Here is a 14518-nt window from a genome sequence, read left to right on the forward strand (position 1 = left end):
TCTAATAAAAAATGTGGAAGAAAAAGAAAAAGGTAGAGATGAAGACAGAGACAGAGATGCAGATAGAGGGAGAAGTGTGGGAAAAAATGGTATTTCACATTATCAATTTAAACTCTAAATTCAACACAATATAGGTAAGGTTAGAATTATGAAAATGTGTCATAAGAAAATTATTTGCATATAAAATGATGTGACTGCATATAGTTAAAACATTAACTTTCAGAGAAAATTATGTCAATGGGAGAAGGGTATTTTTTTTTTATGAACATATACAGAGGAAACAGAAAAAGTTTTGACAGTTACGATCTATCGTCACTACAAAAGTGATTGATCTGAACTGATAACCCATATTTAATGTTGTAAAAAAAAATAAACCATTTGAGTAAATAGATACATCTGGCCATTTTAAGCCATGGACGTTAAAAATTTAAATAGTATAATCATTTTTGGCTCTGTCCCTATATGTCATGAATGCTCTTGATTTTTGTATTTACCCAGCAAACTTTTCATAATGGTCTCCTCATGTATCTGGCCTAAAAGAAATGTGCTCCAGAGTATTAACAAGTTGCCATTATGGCTTATAAGTGACATTTTGATTTTAGTCAACGTGAGTCAGCTTTTAAAGTCTAATTAATTCTACACAACTTAACTATAGCAAATACTAGTTTTTATAAACCTGAAGTGTGGATCATCATGATTTGGGCCACTATTAAATAAACAGAACATGTGTTAGTAGTATCTCTTTAACAATTTTCAGATTCCTTAGCTGTCATATTGTTAAAATCATATCTTCAAAAACCTATAAAACTTATTCCAGTGTATTATAAATAATTGCAACATGCTGAGAAATTGTATCTTTATCAATTTTTTCAAAATTATGTTAAAGTGGCCAAGTTTCATTGCATATATATGAAATATTTTCAAATATATTCATCAGCCTCTACTTATGAAAAGTAAACATTTTCTTTTATTTTGACATTAAATTTTATTGATGAAAATGTAAAACAAATTATAAAGAGTTGTGTACATTTTCTACTATCTTATGGAAACCTCTATTCATCATGATTTTAAGGCATCATTGTGAATTCTATCCTTCTTATTTGTCTCAAAAATTTGCTTCAAGCACCTACATTCCCAAGAGGACATACACATGAGAAATCTCACATAATTGTCTCAAAATAACCTTTGGGTTAGTTCTTAATCAAATGCAGGAACCTTTCCACATAAAGGGTCACCTGTGTTAAATAAAGACTGGATATACTATCTTCACACTAGCACTATTGCACATGGTAATGGCTATATATGTTATGTTCTAGAAATTCATAATCCTAAAATCAATTGATAGTGAATATTTTTCAAAAGGTTCTGATGTGTTTTATTTGTACTTCTTGATGCATGTTCCCTATTCTACCTATAAGTAAATATTTGTAAAGAAAAAAACTTGAGTAATAAAATCAATACCTTGTACTTTAGAATGTCAATCAATTATTTATACATTTGTCCTACAGCATTATTGTAACAACTCAGCAACACTCTAATAGATTTTAAACTGGTAACAGGCGTAGATCACATGCAAAAACAACACCAAGCAACCAAGAAGTTAGTATTTGCATTTGGAGCAGCATCCTTTGATTTTAGTTTACTTTGGTAAATATTAAATTTAATGTTTACTGAAGTACTCCATTCACATGAAAAAGACACAAGATTAAAGCTAAAGAACGTTAGGACTAAAGATTGAGGAAAAGGATTTGGTATAGAGTTTATACTGTTCCACAGGTTGCATTAGTGCATACATGAAGGGTTTTCATAGATCAGATCGAGAACATTTGTTTGCTTGGCAAGTATACAGGGTGCAGTAAAAGAAAACGTAAGACGAATGGAAGTATTCAAGAAACAACTTGGATCTTAAATAAAGTATAGGTAGTTAATAAGTAGGGGCAAGCTACATAATGGGAGAACACATGCTGAGGCACAGAGGGTACAAAGTGAAAGTATGTGTAATAGGAAGAGCATCCTGCTTAATATCTTCATGGAGATGCTGAAATGGAGAGTACCCTCTGAAAATATGGGTGCAATAATAATGATTGTTGATTTGGTTCCACGGTCAAATTTCAATAATTTCCACAACATTCCTTCTTGCCTAGGAAATGCAGTAGTGGTGAAATGTGCAGATACATCACCATCTGACAAAGACAAGACATTTAATGAACATGCAACCAAAACTGTGACCAAATCCACCTACCAGGATTGGTGGCCAAGTTGGGAAATAAAAATATGAAAGAATCACAAAAAAATGAACGCTTACATAAAAACTAAATATATATCAAGTATATGTGAAAAATCAGAAATGGTTTGTACATTTGTTAATATTAGATTTGTGTCCTATCACATCCAGGAGTTCTGAAAGGATCTCAAAGCCAAATATTAGCATTATTTTATTTGTATTTTGAAAAGAAAAATTTTGCTTAGTTTTGAGAAAGGATTGCATTGTGATAACAAGCAATGGACATTAAAGAACATAGTCAAATGGCTTTGCTGATATGCTACGACGTTGTTGCTATAGACTTGATATTACTGGGTGTCTGTTAAGATGAATCTGAAGAAGATGCCTTAGCAACATGGCTTATAACCATGCATAGTTAAATGCAAAGTAAGAGACGCATCCGCATCTCCAAGATTCCTAGGATGGTGCTTGAAAAGCTTGTCATCATACTTGGGTATCGATTGCTCTTCTCCTTCATGAAGCATTATGAATTTGACAACCATATATCCCTTAGTTTTGACATCTGTGAAATGGAGTAATATTCTTACTTGTCCAAAATGATTCCTATGGAATTTGCTTATCAAATAGGTTTAGAGGTCCAGTAAAGTGTTGCGTCCGTAGTGGGAGGAAGCCATGTAAAATTGTAATTGTGGGGGTCAGAAGTAAAGTGGGGGCTATGAAACACAGACCTTTAAAACCATTTGGATATGGATAGTGATGTAACAGCTTCATAAAAGGGAAGACTTAAGATGAATGGCTGGCATGGAGTTCATAGAACTTCCAGTCAAATAAAATGTCATGCAATATAGGTTTTCATATATAGGCAAATTAGTTATAGGCAGAGAAACTTAAGCTATGTTTACCATGGAAGGAAAGATATAAGTGTAAAAAATAGTGGTTGGCCACCCATATCCAATTCTTACTAACAGGGTAGAAATAGCTCAATAAAATGTTTTAGTTTCCAATAAAGCAGTCTCTTTTTAATGGTCTGCCTCAGACCTGAACACCTGCATGGAATAAAATCACTGGCAATGTTTTCAAGAACTTGATGATAAAGTAATAGAAAAAAATTTTTAGAAGATTAATTCTATCAAAGCTTTTAAATGTTGGCTCTTCATTTAATTTACAGAAATGTAAAAATGCTAAAATATATAATACATCAATTCATGTGAAGTTTCAATACAAGGAAAATTAATCATTTATTCTGAGAAAAGGTAAGATGAAGTGAATTTAAAGATGGTACAGATTCTGATACTGATACTCTTACTGAAGGAAAAGGAAATGAATGAAGCTGTCATCTGAGATGACATGGAACCCACAGTTCTGGTTTTCAGCATATAGGTAGAAAAAACACATCTCCCTTTGTTCCTTGGCCTTTGTAGAATACAAGATCTTGATATTCTATACGGCCTGGTGGTAGTTAAACTAGCATATGAACAGCGGCATATTCCAATATACTACATGAGATTGGGCAAGGACAGGTGTATAAACAAGAACTACCATGTATGGAGAAGTCAAAGACTTTTAGACAGAGAAAATAGTGAAACTTTAGCATTTCTGCTTGACTTATTTTTTTCTTCAGCAATAAGTATAAGCCAGGCAATGATATCTGTGAGCATGGAAATCTAAACCAAGTAAGATTGGATCCAGAGTCTACCTATTATTATTACTAGGTTTGTAAACCTGTGCCAGTCAATCCCATGGGAAACAAACACCAACACTGAAATTTATTACCAGGTGGCTCTCAGAAGTTTTCTCAAAATATCAGAAAGAAGAAAGGAAGAATGGGACCAGTAAGAAGTAGCACAGGCATGTGGCGATGTGATTGCAATGGAGTTAGTGGGACACATTTCAGACTGCCATGCAGAAAACTTGAGTTGGGCAAACATTTAGCAAAGCCCTTCAAACTAACTTCAATATCCAAGAAGCCCCTATATGTTGTTGCAGTAAATCTCCTCCCAAATAAGCCCCAGCAAATGAAAGCACAACACAGTTAATATGATTACATGTTGTGCGCCTAGGTTGGGCAAATCTACTGCTACACTACCATCTTCCACATCTGTGAGACTCCTTAGAACTTGTGGTTTGTGCAGGCCATGTGCTTCTGCTCAGATTTTCTTCTTCTTCCTCCTCTGCATCCTCTCCCTCTTCCATTTTCTCCTTTTCTCTTTCCCACCTACAGCTCCACCTTCCCTTTTATCAGCCCACTCATCAGCTCTCCTTTATTTTACAAATTAAGGTGGGAAGGAGGTTTACAGGAAATCACCTGAGTGCTGACTCATTCCTTGTTCACAACCACTTGGAGGAGAATGGAATTAACATCAAATATAATTAGCCCAAGGGCTATCCACAACAATATGTCCCAGGAATATGCTGCTGTCTTATTCAGTCATGAACTGAGAGTATCCCGAAGAACACACTCAGACACAAGAGCAAGTGGGTATTTCAAAGACTGCAAGTGGAAGTTATTGACAAAATAAAGCTTTCTGTAGCTGGAGATCTGAGACTATGGTGCACATGTTCAGGGTTACCATGGTTTTATAAACAAGATTGTGCTTTGAAGCCAGAAGAATCAAACCATATCTTACGTATCTGAAACTGTTTCTTACAGGTAAGTATATGAAATGACAATTATGGGAAACACTTTTCAGCACAATTTCCTGACATTACAAAAGTAATTTCAATTTATCTTAGGCTGAGCATAAACCAAAGTATTATATTTTAAGTTGCAACGTATGTAAACTATCTGAAAGCTTTGCATAATTCTCACAAAGTGAGAAAATAAGAATAAATAATTTCCTATCTGTTATAGGATAATAAGAGGAATACAGAAATTATATATTTCAGAGCATTTCTAGTGTAATATGCAAATTTATCACTGTAGCAAATTATGAATGATCTGTCATGGGTCAGTATAAGAGGCCCAGAAAAGCTTCAGTGAAGACAAAGGAACCTGACAATTTTAAAGCCACACGTGATTTTAAAAATACAAATACAGAAGAAATCATAAAATTCTTCCACAGACAACACCCTCATAGTTAATGGTTGGAGAGCCATCTTTTCTGGTAGCAATTACTTTCCTTTGTAAGATTTTACATTTAGAAAGTCAGTTCAGGATCACTAAAAGCCCTGCAGGCTCCTGACATTTCAGTTATTAATACTATTTCAGTGATGTGCTGATCCAACAAAAAAGATCAGCAATATCCTCAAATTTTGTGAAATGTTAATAATAATCTATGGGAGAAGAAAATCAATAGTTGAGTAGTGCCCTACATTTTGGTTTAAACTAATGCAGTAAGAAGAGCCAGTTACCTACTGACCAAGACACCAGCCTTTTTTTATAATATCAGGACCAGATTCTAAGCAAAAGGAAAAGTGACTGATTCCCAGCTTTCAGGAAGAGCACTGTTCTACAGTGGAGACTTCCGAACAACCACAAGTCAGAAACAATATCTCACAAAATGACTAACTAGGAAAATGCATTCTTCAGTAGTAAATTATTTGTAAGTTAATATGGAACAAACTTCTGGTTTGTCATCTTTCAAGTAGCATTGACAATCTAATCAGTCACACACACACACACACAATGATACTATCAGTTTCACTCACAGCTCCATAATTTTTCTAGAAATATATAACATGATAAATCTGGGGGAAAAAGAGATAACTTCAATATTTTGAAATAAAGTATTACATCAGATAGAAATACAGTACTAACAGAGTAATTGTGGGTTACTAGAATACTTTACAAAAACAGCATATTGTTTTATGTCATAGAACAAAATTTAATAGTAATATCAATGAAAATGCTCCAATTTTTGCAAAATGTAAATAGAATTTAAAAGTGATGTTTTTATTTCAAAGGGAAACTATTAGTAATAACTTTGATGAAAAATGTGCAATTTGGAAAATAAATTTCTTTTTTTTTTTCTTTTTTTGGTTTTTCGAGACAGGATTTCTCTGTATAGCCCTGGCTGTCCTGGAACTCAATCTGTAGAAAATAAAGTCATAAATTATTCTTCAGAGCTTCCATAGTTCAAATCAATGTGAACACTCGTTGCCAATGTGTGTCAAAAAACTTACTGTAGCATTAATATAGCCAGCCATTCAGAAGGTTCTTAGGAATGAGAAATGCTTACAGAACCATTATTCAAAGGAAAAATCAACATGCTATAGAAAGTGATATTTTAGAAAATAGCTTATGAATACTAAAATAAATGTACACAGCAGCTTTCTTTGTCATACATAGAGGTAATCTTATCTCCTCAGTCAACCTTACTGCTACCACCCAAACCCTGCGCAATTTTTAGAGAAAAAAAAATTAATGGATTCTTCATGGTTGAAAGTTCTATAACAGAGGAAGAAGAATTTTAAATCTGACTCTTTAGATGAATGGACTATAGGAAATTATGTCTAATCTTTAGAATCAAATGCATTATATTGAAGGTCTTTGAGACAAGGACCAATTTGAACTTTAAAAAGTATGTGAAGTTCCTAACATAGAAGCAGGCATGGAAGGTTACCACTTCCACCTTGCTTTAGAGAAAATATAAAACAGGTGTTTGTAGATGTTAGAGCAGGCAGCTCCCTTGCAGTAAGTTTTTATTCTGACTTTACTAGATCTTAGCTGCAATCTGCAAAATTCACATCTGATTTTTATGCTAAGCACATCTGATGTGAGTAGCTGAGAAGCAAGTATGCACATTTTTTTACAAGTCTTTACAAATGGAAAAGAAGCATTATGCAAAGGTTTCTACAAGTTTCTCACAGTATAAAATCAGTGTTATTTGAACCACAGAAGCATACTCAAAAAGAGTTTTTCGCTCTAGTCCTCACAACAGTTTACTATAAATGTTTTAGGAAATGCAAATCACACTTGTGCATGAAAAACAGAACATTTCCCAGGACTTCAGATTCTAATAATCAAGCATGTACACAATATAACAAATTATGGAAATAATTAGATTGACAACAATAATTAAGAAGCACATGCCTAGTCTTTGGACTCATTAATTGTGACTACAACCAACAATTTGAGGACATAATGAATTAGAAATCCACAAAAAACCCCAAAACTGTTCTTAATCATTCTAAACAGTATACAAAACCAACTTATAGACTTGCCAAGCTTTCTTTAATAATACACTTTTAGAGATATCAGAAAGGTTGATGCGTATGTATGTATATGACTGTGGTATCATGCAATATATTATCTAGTGCACACCATTGGAAAGTTAAAGTTGTGTATATCATTGTTTGGGGCCTTTAAAAAGATGTGTTTTTAGTTTAGAAACTAAGAATTACAAGGAACATAGAAAAATGAAGGTATTGTGGAGTGGCAAGTCATTGTAGATGGAGAAAAGAGAACTTGTTGAGCTCTAGAAAAGAGAGTGATTCATACTTAATGGTTAAGACAATGTGGATGACATTAGCTGAAATACCTAACAAAGCGGGGAGATAACCTCTAGACACCATAAGCAGATGTTAGGCACTCAACCTGGTTGAGGGATGGAGCCACCCACCCTTCACAAAATTTTAACCCAGAATTGCTCCTGTCTAAAGGAAATGCTGGGGAAAGGGGTAGAGCAGGACTGAGGGAGGGGGCATCCAAGAACTGCCCCCACCTAGGGGGCTATCCCTTGTGCAGCCACCAAACCCAGACATTTGCAGATGCTGGGAAGAACTTGCTGACTGGAACCAGATGTAGATGTCTCCCTAGAGGCTCTGTCAGAGCCTTATAGATGCAGATATGGATGTTTGTTGAGCACAGCAACACCAATGGAGGAGTTGGGGAAAGGACTAAAGGAGCTGAAAGGGTTTGCAACCCCATGGGAGGAACAACAATATCAACCAACCAGAAACCCCAGAACTCCCAGGAACTAAACCACCAACCAATGAATACACATGGAGGGAGCCGTGGCTCCAGTTGTAAATGTGGTAGAGGATAGCTTTGTCTGGCATCAATGTGTGGGGAAGCCCTGATCCCGTGAAGGTTTGATGCCCCAGTGTAGGGGAATGATAGGGTGGTGGGGATGGAGTGAGAGGATTGGGGTGCACCCTTGTGGAGGTAGAGGTGGGAGTGGAGTGGGGGATTTACAGGAGGAAAAGGAGGGGGATAACATTTGAAATGTAAATATACAAAATAAACAATAACAAATAAAAAAATTTAAGAAAAGAAAAGAAATACAAATCACATTTACTACTGCTGTTTTTCCAAACCCTACAACTTTGTGTATGCTGGCTAGTGGATGTTTAAAATAAAGAACATTACATACCAAAGAAATAAAAAAAAAAATTAAAAAAAGAACAACTGGTGATGTGCATAGGCACCTGCTTTCAAAGTACATGATCATAACCTGTGGACAAATTAGATTTAAATTTCCATCAAGACAGCACACTCAGCCAGGCGTGGTGGTGCACACCTTTAATCCCAGCACTTGGGAGGCAGAGGCAGGCGGATTTCTGAGTTCAAGGCCAGCCTGGTCTACAAAGTGAGTTTCAAGACAGCCAGGGCTATACAGAGAAAACCCTGTCTCAGACAAAAAAAAAAAAAAAAAAGACAGCAGACTCTGGAATAATGCACAGTTAAGGTAAATGATCTTAATGAAGTTAAAGAGAAAAAGAACAAGTAAAAGAAAACACCCTCATTGAACCACAAGCTTTTGATTTAGTGATCAGTGGATTTATCCACATTTCATTTGCTATATCCATTATATATGATAAAAAACTGTAGAAGACCCAGGAAAAGGCACCTTTTTACTCTTTTCCAAGGTGGTTAACTAGGAAAAACTTCTGACGTCCACTTGACTGTTTAAAGTGGATACTCAAAACACTTAAGTTCACTGCAATAGCTACAGGAGTGGGTCTCCATTAAATCCCTCCCCTCAGAGCTCAAAGAAACCCACAGGGAAATCAGGCTTGGGAAGACAGAAGCACAAAGAAGGCCAAGAAAACAAGATCTTCTAAATCAACAGAGACTCTAGTAGCAAGCACAGGGCCTGCCCAGGTCTCTTCTGGGTCCACTGCATATATGCTATAGTTTTCAGTTTATGCTTACGGGATTCCTGAATGTGTAATCAAGTGGGTCTCTGATTCTTGTGGCTTCTCTTAGAGCTCCTTTAATTTCCTGTTGGCTTATCTCCTCCAACTTTTGACTTAGTGATAAGTGGATAAATCCACTTATCACATATGATTATTTATATGATGATGTTTGTGTTATTTTATTATATGTTACCGTTATTGTTACCTCTTAGAAGCATGTTCTTTTCTAGTGAAAGACATAAAGGGATGGATTTTAAAGGGAAAGAAGGTGAAAAGGAACCGAGGGAAACAGAGAGAAGCAAGACTGAATTATTTTTATAAAGAAAAAAGGAAAAGAAGAAAATTCTGAATTATTGTGATAATTATTCTGCAGTTGTTTGTTATACTATTTAAGTACATAAATATATTTTCACTGTAATACATACAGTATTTAAAATACCTAACCAAAAAGTAAAACAAAATAAATAAACTTTTATATTCCCCTTTAATTTTCTCATAACTATAGAGAAAATAATTTATCAAAGTCTTATTTCTGGAGCAGGTATTGTTTCATATATTAAGTGACTTTTTTACATTGCTTTCATAATTGATTCTTGTTTTACAATTATCTTCAACTAGATATTCAACACTTATGTCTAACTCAGAAAGATTTATTTTTATTGAATAATAAATGGTCTATGAAATCAGTCAGATTCCTTGGCCTATTTTAAAGGCTGATGAATAAGTTCTACTCAATCCCTATAAAATAAATAAAATAAAATTCCGTCCTCTAAATGCTAAGTTGTATTGGCCAGAATAACAAGTGACAACAGGTGAGATAGTAGAAACATGTGCATGAGGGAGAAAACTTAAGTTTAATGTTAATAAGAAAGCAGTCACTAAGATTTGATGCAAACCTAGATGTCTGCATGTTTTAAACACAATAAATGAACAATTCACATCATGGCAAATGATGAAACTCTTTCTTTCTTTAACTGTAACAATCAGTGAATTATTCCAAACAAATAACGATAAATGCACTCTGGGTGTGTGTGTGTGTGTGTGTGTGTGTGTGTGTGTGTGTATGCTCACTTGAGTCAAATTCGATTTCCACATGTGCAAAGTCTATGTCCATATTTTGTACAATAGACATATGTTTAGTAGGTTTTTTCCACATTAAATTATAGCTGTCTTTCATTTCTTTAAACAATAGGACAAAAGTAACTTGTTTGTATTTTAATAATTATGTCTACATACATCTCCTGTCTAGCATTTAAAAGTGAATCAAGTGTACCCTTTCCCCTTTATTATTAGTAAAACTTCATGTTTATCCATAAAAAACCATGTTATCATTATTCTTATCTGTAGAAAATTACCATAAAATTATGAACAGGATAGCATTTCTGACCGTTTAAATGAATTACTTGTTTTAAATAGATCCAATCTAACCAGTACCCCAGAGCTCGTGTCTCTAGCTGCATATGTAGCAGAAGATGGCCTAATTGGCCATCACTGGGAAGAAAGGCCCCTTGGTATTACAAACTTTATATGCCCCAGTACAGGGGAAAGCCAGGGCCAAGAAGAGGGAGTGGGTGGGTAGGGGAGGAGGGCAGAGGGAGGGTATAGGGAACTTTTGGGATAGCATTTCAAATGTATATAAAGAAAATATCTAATAAAAATAAATTAAAAATAAATAAATAAATAAATATATCCAGAAATTTCTAAAACCACATAAAATTACATAACATAAAGTCATAGATGTTTCATTTCTCAAAGATCAAGTAGCATCTATTACATGTGATACAATGCAGAGTGTGCTGTTCCAGTGACATTCTGTCTATAATCTCAAGACAGCATAATTGTTTCTTCACTGAAATTGTATTTAGTGCAGACTCTTTTTGCGCCTGCTCATAGTATCTGATTCCAGGTTTTCATGTGTGAAATTGATAACAAAAATTATGAAGGGGATAGAAATATTTTATGGCTCATTATTTTTAAAAAATTAAATCATTTGGTTTGTGAACTCTGGATTAACCATGACTGACTACTCAAGAGCTCACCACTTTTGTTCTTTTCAAGTGATCTGGGAAAAATGATTTGCTACTAGTCTGCCCTAACATGCAAGCATTCTTATAGAGTGTAGAGAACTGACATGTTGACCATTCCAGTTGTTTCATCTGTAGTCTAAGAACACATTGTGAAGTCAGTTTACACTTCCTCGATTCTTTTCAGAGTCAACTGTATATGAAAAATATAGAAAGCCATTTCAGGTTGTGAATGAAATGATCATGTACAAACATTAGAAAAATTTAGATACCAATTTGGGGAGTGATGTTTCAGAATTAACTTTGAAAGGCGACATATCTGTTCTCAGAACTGAGATGGGAGTTTCATGTGTGACCTTAACACAACAAATGCATTCAGTGTATGAATAAATGATAGAATACTTTTTTTGAAACATTCAAAGTAGATTTCTGTGGGAATACAATAGTATAGGCATATAAAATGGTAGAGGATAAAACAAACACAGAGATGTCACCACTTGTATTTGTAAACTTGATATGTATTAAAAATAGCTTTTCAACTTAGCAACAAAATGATGCTGTGTAAATGATTCTGAGTCAAGCGGCCATAATTTCTGAAATAAAGGGGGTCTGGAAAAGAGCATAAACATGAAATGCAAATGTACTAAAAAGAAAAAAAATAAAGAACATAAAGTTATTATTTGTGAATTTTTCAGAAAATAAAGCTTTTGTAATAAGACAGCCTAGATGCCCTAAAGAGATGGATGAATCTGACAACTTTAAAATCAAAATTATCCACAAAAAATAATGTCTCCAAGGTTACAATGGAAGCAATAATGTTCAAGTCATTTTCTAGAGAGTAGTTAGGTAACTGGACATTCATGTAGCGTCTAAACATAATTGAACACATTACTGTCAACTTATAAAGAGTAACACTGTTCATCGCAATGCAGAATTGCCTGGTCATCACGTTACTGCAGTGGTTAAACTTGTTATCAGTAAAGCAGGTCCAGGCATACATAATGAGCTTGCTATAGCACCATCATAGGAAGTCCCTAAAATCAGAAAGTACAAAAAAAATCAATCCTTCCCAATTGCAGGTCTATGCTTACAGTTGAACAAAATGAAATACATAAAGAAATGTATAATACCATATTTGAATGAAACACCATATTAAAGCAAGTGATCATTCCCCAGGAAAAGCAGCCTTTAAAATGAAAACCAACAGAGGTGGAGAGATGGCTCTATGATTAAAAGTAGTGGAAAAAAGTTTCGTTTTCAGAACTTATTCTTGGTGACTCATGACCTTTTGAAATTCCAACTCTAGGGGATCAAATGCCTCAGGCCACCAAGGGGGTATAGACACATACTCCTACCAAGTCATACACATATACATATTAAAATAGACTAACAAAAACTCCAGGACCAGGCATGAGGAACCTTGTTTATGAGTTGTTCATCAGAGTAATCCATGTGACCCACCTCCCAAAATAATATAGGGTTTTGTTGTTGTTATTGTTTCTGGAAGTGTCTGAGAGTCCCTATTACTGAAAAAAACACACACATTGGATAGTGGATTTGGGATATCTAAGCTGATCTGAATGCCTCCTTTCTGTAGTCTTTATATCACCAGCAGCACTATGCAAGTTGTCATGTGAGATAAGAATCAACAATGCTACACAGCTGTGATACCTGTGAACCAGAATAATGACCAATACAGTAAGATATCCATGGAAGTGCAATAGGGGCACTCCTATAGGAAGGTAGCAAGTAGCTATCCTATCTTACTTAAGACCTGCTTGACATGTAGGAAAACTATTTAGATCTAGTAGATTATCCTAGAGGAAAGCCCAATACTACCACATAATTAGACCAGCATAATTCTTGACAACATTCTAAAAGTTCTATTTATAACCACAGTTAATTGTAGTTCTCACCTGTCATCAATAAACCTTATCTTCTCATCAAACAGAAGCCATAACATAAAACTGCAAAATGTCAAAATTCACAGACCAACTGATCATGTGATGCCAAGTCCCAGCTAATGCATCTAAAACCCAAAGCGGTATATGTAGATCAGGGTCGGGAGCCTAAGAAGCCCCCGTTTCTCTGATCACAAGGGTACCCTGTCCAGTTTGTTATCCCCGATCCTGGCATTTCAAGTCTCTGCTAGGCTAGGACCTTCCTCTCTCATTGAGGCCAGATAAGAGAGCCAAGCTAGAACAACATATTCCACATATAGGAAACTCCTTTTGAGATACCCTTGTTCCACTTGTTAGGAACACCATGAACACCATGCTGAAAATCTGCCACATATGTGCAGGGAGACCTAGATCCACCCATGTATGTTTTTTGGTTGGTGGTTCAGTTTCTGAGAGTCCCAAAGGTACAGGTTAGTTGACTCTTTCTGTCTTCCTGTGGAGGTCTTATCCTCTTCAGGGCCTGAAATCCTTCCTCCTATTCCTCCATAGAGTCCTCAAACTCCATCTACTGTTTGGCTGTGGGTGTCTGCATTGGTCCTAGTCAACTGCTGGGTGGTGTTACTCAGAAGACGGCCATGCTAGATTCCTGTCTGCAAGCATAACAGAATATCATTAATAGTGTCAGAGACTGGTGCTTATCCAAGGGATGGGTCTCAAGTTGGGCCAGTTATTGGTTGGCCATTCTCTCAATCTCTGCTCCATCCCCCTTGCCTTCACTTCTTGTAGGCAGGATAAACTTTGGGTTTTGTGCTTGGGTTGGTGTCTCTATCTTTCCATTGGGGTTCCTGTCTGGCTACAGGAGGTGGCCTCTTCAGGTTCAGCATCTCCAATGTAGTGAATCACAGCTCAGATCACCCCCATTGATTCTGGGGTTTCTCCCTTATTCCATGTCACTGTCTCATTCCCCTCACCTCCTTGTCACCATCAGCTGCAGATTTCCATGGCCATCTAGCCATTTCTTCTGTTCTTGCCCTTTCCTGATCCCGAATCCCCAGTTCTCCTCCAGCACCTCCCTTACTTTCACTTCCCTCCTTCTATCTGCCTGTTATGACTATTTTATTTCCCATTCTAAGTGAGATTCAAATTATTCAATTGGGATTTCCTTCTTATTTAATTTCTTTGGGTGTAAACTGTAACGTGGTACCTGTATTTTATGGCTAATATCCATACATACCATGTACGTAACACGTGTATCCTTTGGAACTGGGTTACCTCACTCAGGATGATAT

This window comes from Mus caroli, unplaced genomic scaffold (genome assembly GCF_978045245.1).
Source record: "Mus caroli unplaced genomic scaffold, Mus_caroli_1 scaffold_4, whole genome shotgun sequence".
Classification (NCBI taxonomy): Eukaryota; Metazoa; Chordata; class Mammalia; order Rodentia; family Muridae; genus Mus; species Mus caroli.